This window comes from Salvia splendens, chromosome 11 (assembly GCF_004379255.2).
Source record: "Salvia splendens isolate huo1 chromosome 11, SspV2, whole genome shotgun sequence".
Classification (NCBI taxonomy): Eukaryota; Viridiplantae; Streptophyta; class Magnoliopsida; order Lamiales; family Lamiaceae; genus Salvia; species Salvia splendens.
In genome coordinates, this window is record NC_056042.1 from 7,211,564 (window position 1) to 7,232,474 (window position 20,911).

Consider the following 20,911-nt stretch of genomic DNA (forward strand, 5'->3'; position numbering starts at 1 on the left):
TCGTGGGATTCTTTCCCTTGTAGCCGGACGTGTAGAACCCCTTTCAGGCTGCGGGACAGTTCTTCCACTCCCAATGCATACAATCTATGCTGTCTAACATACCCGGGAACCCATGCTGACTCCCGTGCATCCGCAACAGATCTTGGCAGTCTTCGGGGGTAGGCGTTCGGAGATACTGATCACCGAATACTTCTATCACTCCCAGACAGAAATTCTTCAGACATTGCAGGGCAGTCGTCTCACCGATGTGGAGATACTCGTCCCACATGTCTGCCGCGCCTCCGTAGGCCAACTGCCGGATTGCCGCAGTGCACTTTTGAATAGGTGTGTGGCCGGATCTGCCAGCCGCATCGTGCCCGAAGCGGAAATACAGATATCGAGACTCCAATGCGTTGACAATACGCATAAACAGGTCCCTGCTCATCCTAAAACGACGCCTGAAAAGGTTGGCGTTGAACCGAGGCTCCTGTGCGAAGTAGTCTTCGTATAGGCGCTGATGTGCAGCTACGTGATCCCGATCAATCACACTGCGGCGGTGGACCACTGGGGGAGGTCGAGGTATCGCCGGCTGCAAGGCCCTTTCCATCCATTGGTTTATCGCGTTGGTCGTATAGGCGTCCAACGCTTCGGCCATTCGACGTTCGTACTCCTCAGCATCCCCTCCGCTACCACCACTACCATCACCAGCGTAACTCATTTCGCGTTGTTGCTCTTGTACAGAAATTAAGATAGAGAGAGTACTCGTTAAAACAAGTGGTGCGAATGAAAATGACGAGCAAAGCGCGTATATATAGTGTTTCGGAAAAAAAAAATTTAATTTTCGCGTTAGGCGGTGCGCTGGGCGATCCGGGCGCTGCAATAGCGCCGAGCGGATCGCCCAGCGCCACGCGACCACCCAGCGCTGCGCGGTTTCTCTCTCCAATCGCCCGCTGGGCGACTGCAATAGACCGCCCAGCGAACCGCCCAGCACCGACGCTCGGCTGGGCGGTCGACTGGGCGGCATTGTGGATGGTCTAATTAATACACATCCAATATGGACACTCGCTGGGCGGTCGACTGGGCGGCATTGTGGATGGTCTAATTAATACACATCCAATATGGACACAAGTGTCAAATGTTATTAAGCTATAGTATCGGCAATAAGAAGTAAATTTCACATTTTGCATTTAATACAAGATGAAGATAAAAATACACACATTATGTTGCTTTATCACTTCTGTTTGCAGAGAAAAATTACATAAAAATTGACATAGATAACAATTTAAAATTAGCAAAAACATCGAAAAGGAAAATACAACAAAAATGCGAGGGTTGGGAACCAGAGAAACTTTACAAGCGAAAAATTTAGCAAAACAATTTACATTACAAAACGGTGTTGATGTGAAGAGCTTTGAGAAGTGAAGTAGCCATTTGTTTAACCAAAACTTGGCCTCCCGAACTCTGTCCATCTCTCCTCTCCTCAATCAAATTCTTAAGTTTCTGAGGCAGATCATTCTCCACAATAAGTTGCTTCGGACGAGGGTGGTGCTCGTATACCGCCTGAACACAAAACACAACATCAAAACCAACCCCTAACAATACGAGCTTAACCACAGATACTGATTCTACATATGACTGGTCTTTCAAAATCTTTGATAACTAAAAGCAGTGGAACATGAAATAGCTCGATACAGATGGCATTTTTTAATGATAACCGCTATGTACAACCTCATTACATTGGTCAATGACATAACACAGTTTTACTAGTATCAATGCATTTAATTTTTCAGGATATAGCACAACATGGCATATAAAAGTCTCACACCTTTATTAACTTGAGCAAATTCAGACGAGCTATTGCATCTGGATGGTCAAGTCTTGAGATAAGCAGCGGTGTCAGCCCATTAACTGCCAGAGTGGTGTTTATTCGAGAAGATTTCCTGCATCATAAACCGTTGTGAGATGCACAGAATAATGCCAGATGCAATGTATGTTACATGAGTCACTGGATACACCGAAATACTAATGAGTACCAAATCAACAGAAGGTGAATATATGGCGACTAAACCACTTCCCAGGCTCTGTATATCCTTTTCTCAGACAGGAATGCTATAACCCACATAATGTTAGCAGCTCCCATTATAAATCTAGAGAATACTAGTTTCGCCATAAAGTGAGTTGCCAATACTAAATCTGGAGAGAACGGAGTGTCATTCACCAGATAATACTAATTCATTCTCTATTCTCTTAAAAATTCTTATTTTCTACAGAAAGAAGTTCTATTTCAGCCTATTATCAAATTAGAGAAGGAAACAAATGCTAGTAATTCTCCCATAATTGTTTTGCCAGAAACTCAAGTCAATATAGCAAATTCCAGAAACTTAATCCCATGAGAAGTTGTGCATTACTTAGTAGATCTTAATCAAGCTAATGTTATATCATTAAGAATACTATAAAGATGCATGAGGGAACATAATGTATAAAATACAGAAGATACATGATATCAGGATAGACGTACGTGATAATTTTCAAGAACGGTTCTAATATGTGCAAAAAGTGTTGTTCCGGACAGCACTGGAAGAACTTAACCAATTTCTGGACGGCATCCTTTTTGAGTAAAGCTTGTTCTACTTTCCTGTTCTCATTGTCGTGCGCCAAGCATACAGCAATTGAATCTAGTGAAGTCACAGACCAGATATTATCCTCAAGAAGGCTAAGATACACATCCAGTCCTCCATGAGCTCGCAACTGCTCCCTCGAATTTCTTGATGCATGAGCCATATCACACAGCAAAGGCAATGCACACTGTCTTAGAGGAGAATCTGACATGATGAAATGCATTAAGTGGGGAATGATCCCATTTTCTGCAGCTTGCTCCTGTCTCCTCTTGTTTATCTTACATAGGTTGAATAGAGCATTAAGGACCTTCAGCAAACAAAAGAAGACGGACAATGTCCAATGAGAAAAGATCAAGTATACTGGAGAAAATATGAAATAGTTCAAGAAAATTAAGCGTTCAGTTAAAAAGATGAAAAAATAGAACCACATGCTTTGGTATTTGGTCAACTGCATGTACCGAATCATATTAAGTCTTTATCAAGTAAAGCCAACTACCCAATACACTACCTATAACTCTGACTATACTTCACATTCAAGCATACTAAAAAATTAAATTTTAAATGCAAAGATGGGCAAGAAATTTTATAAAGATATGCTTCTAAAAAATTGCATACGATTGGAGCTCTTTTAGCTATAGCCAATTTCTGGATTCCTTTATGAGTCTCGTATATCCACTAGAACTACAACAGGAACTGGCCCATAAGCAAGATCTGCCATCTCAGGTAAGTTGCTTCAATTATATACAGAAACACTAAAAGTAATAGCACTCATTGCCTATACCACATCACTTAAACCCGTGAATTTAATTTATCCAGAGTAGTCATTCTCACGAGTTAGTTAAAGGGTTGAGCATAATCACCCTATAGTAGAACGTAAGTAAAAAAGAATACAAACAATGTCTCACCTCATGATGTATTTGTGACACAAGGGAACCTTCTTTGAGATCAAGATTTGGGATTAAATATTTGATAGCATCAGCTCTTTGAAGATGTTCTAAGCAATGTGGGTCCGTCGATAGATGGTTTATACACTTCAATAGCTGAAGGAACATGATTATGAGAAAATTTGACCAGAAACAGAACAAATGCTAAGAGAAGAGAAACTTTTGCAATACCTTTAGAAGAATTGGGGGTTCTATCTTATTAAACATTTGGAAGAGACGACTAAGCAAACTTTGGCTACACATATAAGATTTTACTGCTGTGTCTGCTGCAGCAAATTCAAATAGAAGGTCTGCAACCTTTTCCAGATACTCCCGAGCAACATCAACATTCCATGGTGAGACCATATGGGTAAGTAGTCCAGACGATGTCGCGCTCCCAGGTCTGGCATTCAAAACTCCTGAACCGGATAGCACACCAGATGCTCTCTGTGATGCGAGTCCAGAAGCGGCAACAGTTCCCCCGTTCGATGTCAGAGGTCCGTGTTTCTTATTAGCTGCTTGAGGTGAACTTCTAGGCAACGAATCCACATTAGAATTTTCCCTTCCTTTTCCAGAGACCTCTGGGAAGAAACCAGAAACTATTAGGGTCGCAATACATTAGTGCTTATTACTGAGAGAAAGCTACAACAGCTAAAATGACCATTCACAAAGTAAAACTGCAAAGCAATATGTCCAAGACTCAATTCTCACAATGAATCAAAACTGAAAGATTATAAAGCATTTTTTCCTTCTGGCATGTAATTGTGGTACTAGTGTCAGGTATTAAAAGAGTAACTCAGATATCGAATCTCAAGACAAGTAGACAACTATGCTAAATGAGCATATATTGCTCACCTGCAAATTCAGCCATCAAAAAGTCAAGACCATTTGTTTTCTTGTCAGTTGATCCATGTAAAAGAGGCAAAATGCTTTCATGTTTCTCCATGTGTTTCTCCATCCCTGTAAGATGTTTCACATACTCAAGCTGCCCAGAGAAATGCCGTGATGGAGGTTCTTTATCCAACAAACTCAAAAGGGGTCGAATGTTCTCTTGCTGACTACCAGTGTGAGCAGTTGATCCATTTGTTGTGACATCCATGGATTTTGGAGCTTTATCCATGGATATTCTTCCAGTTGTTACATTAGCTCCTCTTTGCTGCTTTAGGTCAACTTCAGCTCTCGAAGTCTCATTCTTCCACCTGTCTACACTTTCCCTGTCTCTAGTCGGAATGTGATCCTTTACTGCCGAATTGGATAATCTGTCCAAAGATGCAGGATCTGTGACTCTTGAACCACCCAATGCCTCTACATTAGAAACACTGGGTCGAGGCCTCTCAGCATCTGAAGCAATAAATCTCAATTCAGGAGAATGTGATGCAGATGCATGCGAAGGTTCTAGCGTTCCAGTTTGTGAAATATGATCTCCAGGCTTGACTTTAATGTGATCATGCAGGTCATTCCCATAAAATGCAGAATCTATTCGCGTAAATGGACCGTTGGAATCCAGAGCATCAGATCTTGGTCGTGAACTTAAACCATCTGGAGCAAACCCACCACCAGAAGCTATAGAAGCTAGACGGGTTGCCTCATTCAAACTATAAAGGGTATTAATAAGTCTGAGTAGTATCCCATTCTTAGCAGCTATACGACAAAAATCATTTCTAGAGGTCGACTTTTGAAGCTTAAAAACTTGCCACATGCCATCAATAGCCATATGAACCATTTCCCTGTAATTGAGGTAATAAAAGTAATTAGCATACCAATAGGTAAACCAAAACGAGTACCTATTTCACAATAATATAATGACTCAAAAATATGGGCAGTTCCAAATATAATTTACTAATTGGCTATAGTACCCCATAGCCAGTCTAGATGAAATACTAAATGTCTTTCTACACAATCCAAAGCTATTTTTTAATAGGAAACACTATTTTATCAGAAAAGAGATGAATAATCCCCAAAGAAGTGATGGTTAGGATCCATATCCAATTTATGGCTGCATATTAAACAAACAAAAGCACGCAGAAAACTCTTGATATTTTATTATTTGAGACCCAGCAAGCAACTCCAACACTGTGCCAGAATAGAAGGGAGGAAGGGCAATCTTCCTTGCTTCATCAAATGTAAAGATCTTTTGTACTTTCTTGGTTTGGTACACAAAAGCACACTTATGCAACTTGATGTTATTTTCTGATATAATTAAGTACTATATCAAAAAATATAAGTAATTATATCAGTAATTTAACCCAAAATAGGACCATTTTTGGACCAATAGGTACCAAACGTAATGTGTGGGATCAAAAAGTTCATTTGGGTTAATATAGGACCAATTTTAGTCCATAGATTAGCACAGTAGTATATTTTTAAGGTGCAAACTGCCAGGACTAGCCAATTTAGAGGGTGTCATATATCACTTACCCTTGGGGGAGAGGGAACATTTTTTTACTTTAGAAATGGGAATAAATGGATAAAAATAAAACCATCTTTTTGTCCGGAATTTTTGTCAGAGATTTGGTTCATAAGTGCATATCATGTCATCAGTACAAAATAAAATGCCAGTACCATAAATGTTTGGCAACAGATGACATACAATTACATTTTTCTAACTGACATCTTATTAGATAATTTATCTTTCTTTACTATCCGTTTGGTAGCGCAGATAAGTTAACAAAGCAACAAAGAAGCCCATAGTAGCAGCCAGCCAGTCTTTTTTTTTACTGTTTCTCTTTGCATAAGAATCTGAACCCCCCCCCCCCCTTTAAAATGTTAACTAGTTTGAACAGTTAAAGAGAAATTCCAAAGTTTACGCCTGTTGACACATCCGTCTCGGCCGCCAGCCTCCTTCATCATTCTTCCCTTCGTCGAACACAAGACAACAACGACGGCCACCGTAGCCATTTCAGTCGAACTGAAAAGCACAAGACAACGATGAAATCCACTGTGAGACAATCTCTTTTACTCTGGTAATCTCGTTCCAATCCAATCGGCAGAGACAAGACCTACCATTCGTTGAGTATACAAGAATACCACCACAAGCGGAAGCAGGTGGAGGCTGAGGTTAGGAGTATATTGGAGGGAGAGGAAGAGTATACAAGAATACCACCACAAGTGGAAGCAGAAGCAGATGGAGGCTGGGGTGAGGAGATAATTAGAGGGAGAGGAAGAGCAGAGAGAAGAGAGAATGCAGGGAGTTCGAAGGTTATTTTAGCCTTAACGGATTATTGTAAGGCCATTTTAGTATTTTCTTAGGTTAATCTAAAGTGTAAACATTTAATTGCCGAACAGCTTTTCTAATTTATCTTGGTTTTATGACTAGGCTACCAAACACATAGATATACAAATTATCTCGATTTCTCAACCTGCTTAATCCTAACTACTCCATCAAACGCACCCATAAGTAATTAAAAATGCACCCTAACTACTCTACCAAACATGCCCTTAAGTAATAAAAAATGCACAATTATGACAAGAATAACATCCATGTAGATTTACCTGTACTTTGCATAATCAGCCTCTAGAAAGCCCACCAAAATTGGTATACCACGACATGCAATAAACATTTGCAATGTTAGGGAGCTGAAATACAAAAGATTAAATATCACACATCGAAGCAGAAGAATATAGATCAAGAGAATAATACTCAGGAGATAACATTTAACCTTGATTGGCAAAGTTGTTGGAAAAAAAATGCTGCTTCCATGCGCACCTCCCGTGGACGATCATGTACAGCAAAGCTCATCACAATGGGAATCTGGAACATTTTTTTATATACGTACATTACTCATCACAGAGTCTGTACCAGCAATACCCAAAAATAAAAGCTCTATAACAGACGTTATTTATGTGATTCTCCTATCTTTAGAAGGGGACCAAGCAAGTTACAAGTTGGAAGAAATTTTGTGATCATTTATGATCACAAAATTTGATAAAGAGATCTTTTATGATCCAAAACTCTCATCCAGAGTATGCCATCACCCACCAGAGATCAAGTGATTTCTATAAATACCATAACCAGTCCTATAAGTAGGCAACTTGACGAAAATAACAGCGAGGTTTTGGTAATATGATCATACTTACAATCAGAACGCAAATAAGAGAAAAATAAATTTTTTTGAACTTCTAACTTTCATATCCAGAAAGACCATATCTAAAAGTCAATTCTTCTTGTGTGTATAGTTGTTTATCTGCAGGAAGGAGGTCAGAATCCTAATATAATCAGAATACTAACCAGTTATCCTAAGTAACTCAAAAGTTTACAGTCACAGAGTGAGGCCACCTTACATGGATAACCATCAAGAAATGAGTAGGTATTTAACTTTAAATCAGAAGTTTGTAACAAAATATAATGCTTTATGCACCTTTATTGACCTTCATCATAGTTCAAGTGAACCTAAACACCACATATTCCTCGGATTACATTTTTTAACATTTTCAAACTTTGACCCTCACAAACCAAAAGAGAGAATTAATTAGATTTGCAGAACACTTACAAGACCCACAAGACAAGCATTCTCCTGAAACTCAGTATTATCTTTAATTATTTGATTCAGAACTTGTAGAACTGAGCATATAACCTGAAATGGAAGAACTGATCAGCAACACAAGAAGGTACAACAGCACGTGCATATAAAGCAACAAGGTAACAGACTAATGAACTTCAGGCAAGTTACATACGCGAGTTCTTGGAACCTCAAGCAGTTCCATTAGAGGGAGCAAACCATGTTGTGTAATGAAAACAATCTTCTGCTCTGGTCGCTGATGAAAGAAAGTGGTCAACTTCTGACAAGAAGATACTATCACATCTTCTGGTTCATCTGGCCTCAACAAGGACACCAATTTGCTGAATTCAACAGCCTGTGAAAGAGAAACAACATGAGAGTTAAGAAACTGCATCCATTTCTGCAAGAGAGAACAGAATCACAACAAAAATTGAAAAACATATGAAATTTGGCCACAGCACAACTAGGATCAGGATACAAAAAACTAATTCCATATCTAACAAGTAGATCATTGAACAAGATAACCCATATTAAGTTCTCAAGAGATACATTATGCCTATAGTCCAAGACAGGACAACCTTGTAGCAAGTTTTAACACAATGTTGGCATTTAACTTGGATAAGAAGAGAGCATACAGAATACACAATGAAAGCAATTCAGCAGGAGAATAAATATACCTGAAGGTGAAAAAGATTTTCTGCAGGCAATTTATCTTCAAATACCTGACAAGCATGTTAAGCATAAGATAAAAGCCTAGGGGGAATTTAGATAAGAAAGTAAATTCCATTTTATATAGTCAATCTTACCAGAGAATCAATATCAATTACATCTTCCTTCAAAACACCCATCATTAAGCGAAGGAGGTCGCCACTAGCCTGAACAGATTCATTCTCCATTTGTTTCTGAGCAATTGTAGCCCTTAACTTTGTTGCCAAGTCATTCTTTCCACCATCAGATACTACATTTCCTTGAATTACATTTGAAGATGATGCAGAGGTAGAGGCTTCAGCTACCCGGTCCTCCAAATTATCCAATGGATGAAACAAATCTTCCAAAGAAGCATCACCCGGGGAGTCACTGAATTTACTAAGTTCATTACCTCCTGAAGTCATTGGTTCCTTCACGGTCTACACAGGTGGGAACCAGAATAAATTAGAGCCATTATATCAGTAGAAATACTATATGTAGCACATAAATGCCTAAAGCCTCGTTAAATTTCCATTGCTGACAAAAATATAACCCTATTAAGGGAATGAAGAAGCAAACAATTGATTCAAACAGCACTCCTAGGAAAAACTAAATTAACAGGAAATAATACAAGAATGTATCACATTTTAGCACAGCCATTATCCTTCAAGTCTGCACTGCCAGTCTGCCATGAGTATGCTGCATAACCAATTAACCATACACTCATTCAACAAATACAGATTCAAGGTGCTACAATCATTCAATACCCCAATTCTGCTTACAGATTCGAGGTGTTACAAGCTATTCACAACCCATTTCTGCTACTTTCTCTAATATAGTACTTAATTTTATTCCGACCTAGAAGAATATTCATTTTCAAGTAGTTGTAGCTAAGGGATTAAGTGGTCTCAAATTCCCAGACAGTAAATTACTCCATACCAAGCAGACAAATACAACAGTGTTTAGTCTCATGTGCTGCACATAAGTAATTTACGGGGCACTCAAAAGGGAAGCAAATACAATGACCTCTGAATCTTCAAAGTTACAACTACAAATATGAGAGTACTGAAAGCTTAGAAATTTACAAAAATTCCACCCACACAACTATCCCTATTCCACATAACCCTGCGCCAAGATATCACTTTCAGCCAAAAAAAAATGTGCTTAATCAAAGCCGCAAAGGATCTGAATGGTCAAATTTACCTTCCTCGGGCTAGATTCTTGGTTCTTTTGACCAAAATTAAACTTCCCATGAATGATACCAACTGCACTTCCTTTTTTTTCAACTTTTTTGGCCACGACAGTTCTCATCGTAGACTCAGCAGCTTCGACCTCACCATTCATCAGCACTTCACCCTGCTGATTAAGGTTAGGTCTCTGCTCTTTTTCAATCTCTGAGTCATGACTACCCAAAAGTTTGCTCGAGCTGGACTCGACGGGTGATTTCTCATGGATAACAAATGTTGGAACTTGATTTGAAACAGTATCTTCTTCAAGGTTGTTTGTTCTTTCCTCGGTAAGATTAGGTTTTGAGCTATCATCCTCGTAAGACTTGCTGACAGCTGAAGTCTCCGAGGGTGACATCTCTGTTTTATCCTGAAAGTAAAAACAGGATTTTAATACAAAAATATATCAGTTAAAGCATCATCTTCAGAACAAGCAAAACTAGGCAAATAGGAAAAAGTACTCAGGGTCAGAGATTCAACTAATAAGAGGAAAAATCAAGCCACATAACATGAAAATTTCAAACAATAATTACTTTACTTTCTCAGCGGAAGAGGCTTCAATATTATGCCCTTGTTCACTGCTACTTATACTAGCACCCCCAGCTCCAACTTCATCAATGTTCCTGCACATATTTCACCATTTATGCTTAAAATCTGCATCCTTTCAATTTCGACAGTCAAAAGATCTATACAGATTGAACAAAAGGAAAATAAGAACATGAAAAAGAAGGCATTGATGTACGTCAGTGAAGAATACCAATGTAAAGAAATGATGTGCTTCAACTGAACCACAAACTCATACATACATGCAGAGGAAGTAAGAGTGCAAGAGACAAGATTTCTCCCAAGTCCCAAGCACTATATTGTACCCCCTCGGTCCGCGATATAAAGTCCCATTTTGTGATTTTGGTACATCCGCTTAAAATTCCCATTTAGTTTTCATTTTGGGTAAATGGACCCCACAGTCCACTAAATTTCACACTCACATTCCATTATAAAACTAATAGTAGTATATAAAAGTGGGAGCTACAATCCACTAACTTTTTCCACTCGCTTTCTTTCACATTTCTTAAAACCCACACAAGCGGGGCTAACTATCGCGGACGAACGGAGTAGAACCTAAGTCCATAGATAAAACAATTAACAATAGCTTCATGCATTAGAAAATCAGGTCAATCCAATAAACCAAAATATCTCCCAACAAACTATATATACTAAGGTTGTAGTAATATGAACTATAAGGCCTTAAGGCCAACTTTCCGAGATTGTAGATCATGTGAAGCACTACAGTAGAAGAGAATCTATTCATACAAAGCAAAACAGCTTAAAATTCACCATAGCATATATTATTTCCCATACAGTGTTACACTTGATAGACATAGTATGGTGGGAACCCAACTAGGGATAGCTTAAACACACATCAACAACATTTTAGACAATATTCTGAGCATCAAAACTTAATAACCAAATTTATAGGAATCAATTACTGAATCCTCAAGACAACAAATATCCATAAAACTTCAAGTTGATAGACTAAATCTCAAGGATGGCCTAATGGAAGCAAGCATGCATTACCTATTGCATTTTTGTTGAGTTAACTCAATCAAAAAGGAGAAGACCTTTTTTTGAGTTTTCCTAAGTAAAAAATTTATCATATTGGTGCTTATCCTCAAGGACAAGAGAGAACTAATAGACTACCTCAAGGTTCCACTATGACGAAGAGTATTTTGTAGAGCACGCCTTGAGTTTTTAATCCAAGGGTGCGAAAGTAATGTTTTTGCATCTGGCCTCTGTCCAGCATCCTGAAATGTCAAATTAAATGTAGTCACTCCAATGGCACTAACATGTTGTTGTACCCTACATATTAACTTCTCTTCTTGCTAACAAAGCCATCAAAATCGGAAACACTTCTTGAATTAATCATTAATTGTGGCAAAATCCAGTATACCCCCCCCGCCCCAACAGTCCAACACACAAAATTTTTTGCAGAAAGTGGAGTGCAAAAAGTATAATGCAAAAAAGATGTGATCTAGGCCTTTAAGAGCTGATTCTTCACATGGAGACACAATAATCTATCTCTCCAGAGATCAATATAATCTTCAAAAGATAATACCCTGCATATGATTAGCTCGATATACACAACAAAGACTCTCGTTTGCCATTTCATATTTACTTCACAACAGGTTATACTTTGATGGAATCATGGAGACAGCAGCTATAAAGTTTTAAACAAGAAAAAATATATATGGAAATTCAGTAAAGTGATTAACAGGAAAAAAAAAGGACCAGTTTCTAATTCAAGATGGTAAGACTAAGAACTTTCCCGCAAGTAAACAATCAGATAAAGTCAAGGAAGGCCACATATTACATATATATAGTGATTTCCAGCTGACCTTTTTAAAGCATTGACGCAGGAAATCCGTAATAGCTGGAGATAGACTATTTGGAATTGGAGGATTTTCATCCTGAAACAATAAATGAAGTGCCAGCTTGAGTAAAGCAACAGTAACAGAGCAGATAAATGAGTCCATGTAAACAGTTTTCACCAGTACTAATTTGAATTTGATAGGGTTACTGCAAGTTAGAATGGGAAGGAGAATAGATAAAATAACTATGAACTGACCAGAAACCATGAACTTCAATTCAAAAGAATTTGGTAAGAACTTCTGCTACCTAACCTACCTGTACAATCCTAAAGAGGGCGGGCATTGGCTGTAGATCAAAGTATGGTGGAACACATGTAAGAAGTTCAATTACAGTGCAGCCTACACTCCAAATGTCAGACGCAGCACAAACTCCTGACATTTCAATGACCTGAAATTGGCAAAGAAGACGAAAGGTGTTCTTTATCATGCATCGAATTCCAGAAACTATGAAAATTTGCATAAAACATATACTACTTGTTTACAACAAAACCTCTGTTGTTCGTAATAGAAAGACATTAAGCATGTGAAGGTATTTATAAAGTAAAACCAAGAATTAACACCAAACAGAAACGACTGAAAACATTCATAAATTGCAAAGCTCACATCTTATTTTTCACACATATGTTCTTTTCCTAAATTAAGATGGGCTAAACCACAATTCTACAGTTATAATTCAGAAGCTTCCACAAGGGAGCACTGTGTTGCAAATCGTGTTCACCAGAGCAGGTCGAAGGCACAGGATGCCCTCACCTAGGACCGGGCTTTCCTGAGTCTCTTAAATTATTTCTGATTCAGACTTTATTATTGTCTGTCTACGGTTTTTGTCTTACAGGCTCTAATCAAGGGTTCTGTCTAGCAAATAAAAAAGGTTACTCCATTGCAGGAGAACCTGTCAGTTTTCTTGATCAGAACAGAGTGATTGGTGCTTGGGTAGAAAGGGTTCTCTTCTGAGTTCATTATTCTGCCTGTTAGTCTTATTATTAATCATCATTCTTCAAAGATTTTGAGCCATTACAGTTGGTTCTTTTTATCTCTAAAATACTGTCCATCCATCTCATCATGAACGGAAGAAATTAACGGATATGTCATCAAACAGGTAATCAGTTAAGAAAACTGTAGTTTCCGTCACAGCAATTGCAATTCCATCAATTTGTATTCATTAACATTGTAAAAATACAATCAATTTAACAACAGAGCAGTTCAAACCTTCCGGCTTCCACTAGCATTCATAAAGATAAAATTGATTTCTATGTTACATATAGGCTCAATTACTTTATCAGCTACTAAAATCATGGAACACGATAGACAGTACTATCAGACAGGCAAACACAGGTACAACTTCAATGCAATTTCACTGCAATACCATAATATGAACTCCAATCAACTGATAGTGCATTCAAATGAACCGATCTAAGCAGTTAATGCCTTCATAATACATAACCTTATTGAGCTACATGCATTAGTTTCAGTGTTGTTAGAAGGCACATCGGGTGATTAAGTAAAAATCCAGGGCACGGGATGACAAGACGCGACCCCCACAAATCTCGGCCTACTAACAGATGCGGGTTCTTCTTTTCATGATACTCACGAAGAATTTGAATTGAAAAAGAAAGAAGATTTAATTGAGAAGAAGAACAGAAGAAGGATTATATAATTTTCTTGAGAAGAGGAGAGGAGCTGAAACATTAATTATTTTGGAGGAATGTGAGAGTTATTATATTTGGCAATATTTTTGGTGATTCGAAGGGATTCTAATCAGATATGAAGGGAGAAGATCTGTCATGAGTTATTTTAGTAAAAAAAGATTTGAAGACTTTAGAATTTAGGGATTTGAAAAGTTACATCGCCCCAGCCACACCAAGGCTCGCCCAAGTCACCCCAGGCTCGCACTATGAATATCCCTCGCCCCAGACACCTCAGGGCGATTCCCCTGGAACCGGGCTTTTGATAACACTGATTAGTTTACTAACGAAAAGTTTCTCCTTACAAAAAATAATAGTTAGCTATGCTCTTCTAACATATTAAGACCCTAATAGTTAGGTAATGTGTTCTAGCATACCTAACATCCTAGTTTCTGTGTAAACTCAGACTTGCTTTATTTCTGTGGATTACTTGGGTTAGATTTCGCAACACGAATCTGTGGGCACTTACAATTAACTCACAAGCCTCCCATCATTTCTTTCCGTGTTTAGATTATTTTTCTACAAACCCCTTCCCTTACCCCTTCTACAATAAAACAGTTTATATGGTGGATTAGAATCATTAGATACCAAATGTGTATGTTGCTAAGCTTTCTTAACATAACATTAGTAGAAATTAGAAAGAAATACCAAATGCAGAGAATGAAACTTAACCTCAAATGCTAAGAAAGAGATTAATATACCTCAGGGGCCATCCAATAAGGTGTTCCAACAACAGAATGAGTATTAACATCTGCTTCAGTAAGTTTTGTAGCAACCCCAAAATCTGCAAGTTTGACAAGGCCCTGAAATTTCAAGTTAGATGAAAGGGATACTGGTTCAACAGGCTTTAATTTTAATGTCAAAATCTATTCCAATTGGGAGGGGGGGGGGGTTATACTGATACATTTGCATACAAGTATAAGCACATGTCAAAGCATACAAAGGCACAAGATTTAGAGGAAGCAAAAAATGTCATAATCAACGGCCATATATTTTTATCACTAAAAAATAAAAATCCCCAAACAACATGCAATAGTTAATCAAATTTTCAAAGCTTAGCTAATTTCCAAAGCAGCACACGGGAGAAAGCAGTTCAGTTAAACAAAAAATTTGAGCAAATTAAGTGACAAAAGTCACAAAAATTGAACAAGATTAAGTGTACCTCTTTTGTTGTCAGTATATTTGCCCCCTTGATATCACGATGAATCACACCTTGTTCATGCAGGTAAACCAATCCTTCTAACACCTGATTACAACATGCTAGTAGATATTTATGACCGAAACATAACAACAGAAACCAACTGATAAAGGATGAGGTTTGTTGGGAAACCTGGGCTATGTAAACAGCCACCAATGACTCTGGAAAAGGCCCCAAATTTGTTTGGCTTTATTATGTTTGCAAGAGATCCATTCTCCACATACCTTTTAGAAAAAAACAAAAACTAGCAGATTATGAAAATTTGTGGCCGTGAATAGGCAAGTAAGTTGCAGAAATATATGTCTGCGTCTGAACTTACTCAAGTATTATGTGAAGATGAGATTTCGTCTTCAAAGATCCCAGATATTTCACAATATTCTTGTGATTAAGATTCTGGAAGATAAAGCCAAAATCAAACAATATAAGCAGGAGACAATGGCACAGCATTTGATCAATTTTCAAATTTTTGTAGAATAAATAATGAAAAATCAAATTGTGAATGCGGGGAAACACATTCTAGCACCATCAATAGCGCCCTTTTTACCACTAAGGCTTTTGCCTCAGCCCCTATCAATCTAATTATCGGTATTTAGTTTTATAATTTAATATATCAATTTATTTTAAGAGACTACTGATATTAATTTGTAGTATTTCAGATTTAAATGTATAATTTCGCGAAACAATAAAAATATACTTATATCTAGACTGTATTCCAAAGATCCGAGTGCCTTTTATCTCTTTGTCTTCTCTATCTTCATATATAATTTTAAATGAGCTCTCAAGGTGGGTGTTTACATCCGAAAGCGGCTAAAGCAGTAGCAACACTTGTTAATTTAATATTTTTACATCAGAAAGCTGGAAAATTACATGATAATTGATTATTAATGCGCTACATTGCATAGTAACTGTAAGAAGTGAGTTCACATTCAGTTCCTAAGCATGAAGAGTAAAAGGCTGAAGAGGAAAGGAAGAAGCAAGAAAGGAACTAGCCGTTGGAGTTAGTTTGTTACTTATCTCTTAGTGGCAGTTACCACAATTGTATGAGCTTTAAGTAGCTCGGTTTCACTTGTATTCTAGAGTTAGGAATCAATCAATAAAAGAGAATCCCTTTTCTCCAAGAAATCATCTATCTCTTTTCTTCTTCAATTAGTGTGTCTTCTCTGTGTGTGTGAGTGTTCATACTGATTGTGTGTGAGTTACTCAAGAGTGTGTAAGTCTTGTGTGTTGTGTTAACAAGTGGAGCCGTCCAGTGGGAAACAAAGGCTGATTTACAGAAGTTCAGACCAGTCTCAGAGATGGCAGCAAGGCTAGATGCAGAGAAATTCTCAGGCAAAAATGATTATGGCCAAAATGATTATGGCCTGTGGAAAATGAAGATGAAGGCAGTCTTAATCCAACAAGGCTTGGCAGCAGTTCTTGCACCTGCAGTAGAGAAGGGAAAGGCTCCTGTTCTTGATGAAAAATCACAGGCCAAGTTTGATGAGATGCAGCTCAAAGCCCATTCTGCAGTCATCTTGTGCCTAGGTGATAAAGTCCTGAGGGATGTGCAAGAAGCCAAGACTGCAGTGGAGATCTTGGAGAAATTAGATGAAGTTTATTTGGCTAAGTCTCTAGCAAATAGACTTTACATGAAGAAGAGGCTATACTCCTACAGTTTTACTGCTGAAAGATCAGTAATAGAGTAGCTGGAGGAGTTTAATAAGATCATTGATGATCTTGGTTCTGTTGATGTCAAGATTTCAGATGAAGATAAGGTTATCTTGACACTCAATGCCTTGCCTAGCTCTGATGTGCAAGCTGCAGAGGCCTTAAATGTCAAGAAATTCAAAAAGCAAAAAATCAAGAAGAAATTTGAAGATTCTATAGCCTCCAGCTCTGATGCTCAGAAAGAAACCAGATCATGTCACTGGTGTAAACCAGGGCACTTAAAGAAGGATTATTTTGCATGGAAGAGGAAGCAAGCCTCTGAGGGAATAGGTCAAAATACTTCTGATTGTGTGGAGAGTGTAGATCCTCCAGCCCAACTTCTGAATGTAGTTGATAAAGGAGTCAGTCAGAGGTGGATTATGGACTCTGGGTGCAGTTTCCATATGTGCCCCAACAAGAGCTGGTTTCATGAGCTGCAAGAAACAGAGGGACTGTTCTTCTAGGCAACAATCATATCTACCAGTTCAGAGGGATAGGGAAGGTGAAGTTGTGCCTACAAGATGGTTCTATAAAAATTCTTACTGGAGTTGGAGTGAGATTTATTCATGAAGTAAAAAGGAATTTAATCTTGTTAGGAATGCTGGAGCAGAAAGGCTTCAACATATTACTGAATCAGGGAAAGATGTTTGTGAGGTCTGGAAATCAGGTGGTGATGGAGGCTGACAGAGAGCATATCCTTTATTATCTCACTGTTAAAGCTGTTGATGGTGAAAGCAATGCTGTGTCAGATGATAGCTTGAGGCTGTGGCACATGAGATTGGGCCATCCAACTAAAGAAAGGCCTAATTCTTGGAGATAACTGCAACAAGATGGATTGGATCCATGTGAGCAGTGCATACTTGGAAAGGCAAAGAAGGCTCCCTATCCTACAGGTATTCATTCTTCTACAACACCTCTTAACTACATACACAGTGATCTATGGGGTCCTCCTGTTAATTCTGTTGGTGGAGGAAGATACTAGAAAATGGTGGGTTTATATTCTGAGAGATAAATCAGAGACATTTACAAAGTTCAAAATGTGGTGCAAAGAGGTGGTGTTAGAAAAAGGAAGGAGTGTGAAATGCCTTAGGACTGACAATGGCCTAGAATATCTTTCTACTGAGTTTGATCTATTTTGCAAAGAGAAGGGAATGAAGAGGCATAGGACAGTCCCTTGCAACCCCCAACAAAATGGGGTTGCTGAGAGGATGAATAGAACAATACTTGAGAGGGTAAGGTGCCTGCTTCTTGGCTCTGGATTGAGCAACAAGTTCTGGGGTGAGGCAATGTATACAACTGCCTATCTCATTAACAAAAGCCCTGCTACAGCCTTAAAGTCTGACCAGATTACATGTGGTATGGAGCTCACAGTGACTACTCAAAGTACAAGGTGTTTGGGTGTGCAGCCTATGCTCATGCTAGGCAAAGTAAGCTTAAAGCTAGGGCTCTAAAGTGTATCATGTTGGGCTATCAGAAAGGTGTTAAGGGCTCTGGTGTATTGAGCCTGGAAACAGAAAGTAATCATCAATAATCATCAGTAGGGATGTGGTGTTTATTGAGAATCAAATGCCTTACTTGAAAGAAAGTAAGAACTCTGATGAAGCTGACATGATGAAGCTGCCAGTGACTTCTTCAAGGTGGAGTCTGTGGGACTGAGCCAAGGTGCAGGTGGAGTTAGTGACTCAGAGAGTGAGTCTAAGCTAGAGAATGATGGTGCTTCAAATCAAGGTGGAGGCAGTACTGAGACTACAGCTACAGATATCAGATTTCCCAACACTATCAACAACAGAAGCAGAATATATGGCTCTCACAGCAGTTGTGCAAGAGAGCTTCTGGATTCAGGGTGTGATATCAGATTTTGGTTTTGATTAGAGAACTATGGTGGTGCATTGTGATAGCAGTTCAGCTATATGCTTGGCTAAGCATCAGTATTTTCATGAAAGGAGCAAGCATATAGACATCAGGCTACATTTCATTAGAGATGAGATTGAAAGAGGAAGAGTGAAGGTGGTCAAGATTGTCACTTTGCACAATCTAGCTGATATGCTCACCAAGTCTCTGGGAAGAGACAAGTTTGATCATTGCAATGAATTAATCAAGGTGTGCTGCAAGAACTGAAGTGTGTACTTTTCAGGTGGAGAATTGTAAGAAGTGAGTTCACATTCAGTTCCTAAGCATGAAGAGTAAAAGGCTGAAGAGGAAAGGAAGAAGCAAGAAAAGAACTAGCCGTTGGAGTTAGTTCGTTTGTTAGGAAAGAGCCGTTGGAAGCTCTTGTTTCTTGATTCTTGATACCATTCTGTTAGTGGCAGTTACCACAATTGTATGAGCTTTAAGTAGCTCGGTTTCACTTGTATTCTAGAGTTAGGAATCAATCAATAAAAGAGAATCCTTTTTCTCCAAAAAATCATCTATCTCTCTTCTTCTTCAATTAGTGTGTGTTCTCTGTGTGTGTGAGTGTTCATAATGATTGTGTGTGAGTTACTCAAGAGTGTGTAAGTCTTGTGTGTTGTGTTAACAGTAACCATATCATTAACTAGGTGCCACGTCAGAAAGTTCAAGTTTGCAAGCATAAATTCTGAAGAATCATATCTGTCAGGGGTAACCATAAAAGCAAACAAACATTAGAGCCAGTCGTTTCTAAGCAAACGGCCCAAAAACTATGCATTCTGGATAGGACCAGAAACACGCAAGCTAAAAGCACCAATCGCCACCATGCACACATTAAACAGAAGTTAATTGATGCGACTAAATACACTTTATTTTAGCAGGGAATTTAAAAACGGAAGACGATTATGCGGATTAAGTTTACCTTAAGCAGATCGATCTCTTGCTGTCATTTGTGTACCATCACACGAAGAATGAAGTCATGCAATGGAAAAGAAAATCAGCAAAGAGTCCGAATTCATGGAAGTCACAAGCAAAGGATTGAAAAAACACCAAGTTTAGTCACATTAACTAAATAATTTGAGCATTTCAGAAGGAGAATTCAGACCATGATGATGTTGAGATCCTCCTGAGCAATGTTCTCGAGGGAAACTTGCTTGATTGCAACAAAATCTCCATTCTCCAAATCCAAACCCTTGTAGACTCTTCCATAAGCCCCTTTCCCAATCTCATCTCCAAGCATCTACAATTAAAATTAATCCAGCAAAAAATATCTATAATTTACCTAGAAGAAAATAGCATAAAATCACAAAATTGAGCTCAAGAGTGATTGTAACAGCTTACATATTTATTATCAAGAGTTTTTAATCCAGAAAAAATATCTATAATTTACCTAGAAGAAAAGAGCATAAAATCACAAAAATTGAGCTCAAGAGAGATTGTAACAGCTTACATATTTGTTATCAAGAGTTTTTGATTTGTGGAAGGCGGAAGAAGTCATTTGGCGCGCCATCTCCGGGAGTTCTAACTACAATGGAACCCTAATTCGCGGAAAATTCTGCTTTCATTTGATAATCATAACAATGTGAATATAATTCTAGGTGTTGGATTCGGAAAAGCAGCCCACGACGAATTGATGAGAAAACAGACGACAGCAGAGTGATTATCATGAGATTCTCGGCTGTTCAGATCAGCGGCGAAGGACGTAGGAGAAGATCTAATTTTCACATTTCAATAAAAGAAAGGGTAAATTTCTCAATTAGCAAAAGTTTGCTGAGGCCAGCCTGGCAAACACTCATACTCAATTTGCTCAAATACGAGTAATCTCCTAATTTTTCCGTTACTGCACCGACCTATACAAATGGAGAAAAAAGTTCCCTCCAAAATTCGGACCAAGATTCAGTAATTGTACCATGGGATTACGGATTAACCATACGGGGGACTTCATCTCCTCGTTTCTACTATATACGGGAAAGCTGAAAATTGGTATTAATTCGATTTGAATGGTATAATAGGAATTTAAATAAAATATGTTTTGTTTTGTTGATGGATTAGTCCATCTTAACTATTTTGTAAAGATAAATATTTTTTATTATATGAATT

The 20,911-nt window shown here is 38.3% G+C and overlaps 1 pseudogene; it reads right to left on the reverse strand.

The window, feature by feature from the left end:
- Positions 1 to 1,142: 1,142 nt before the first annotated feature.
- Positions 1,143 to 20,775, reverse strand: LOC121755135 (annotated as a pseudogene).
- Between the last annotated feature and the right edge of the window lie 136 nt (positions 20,776 to 20,911).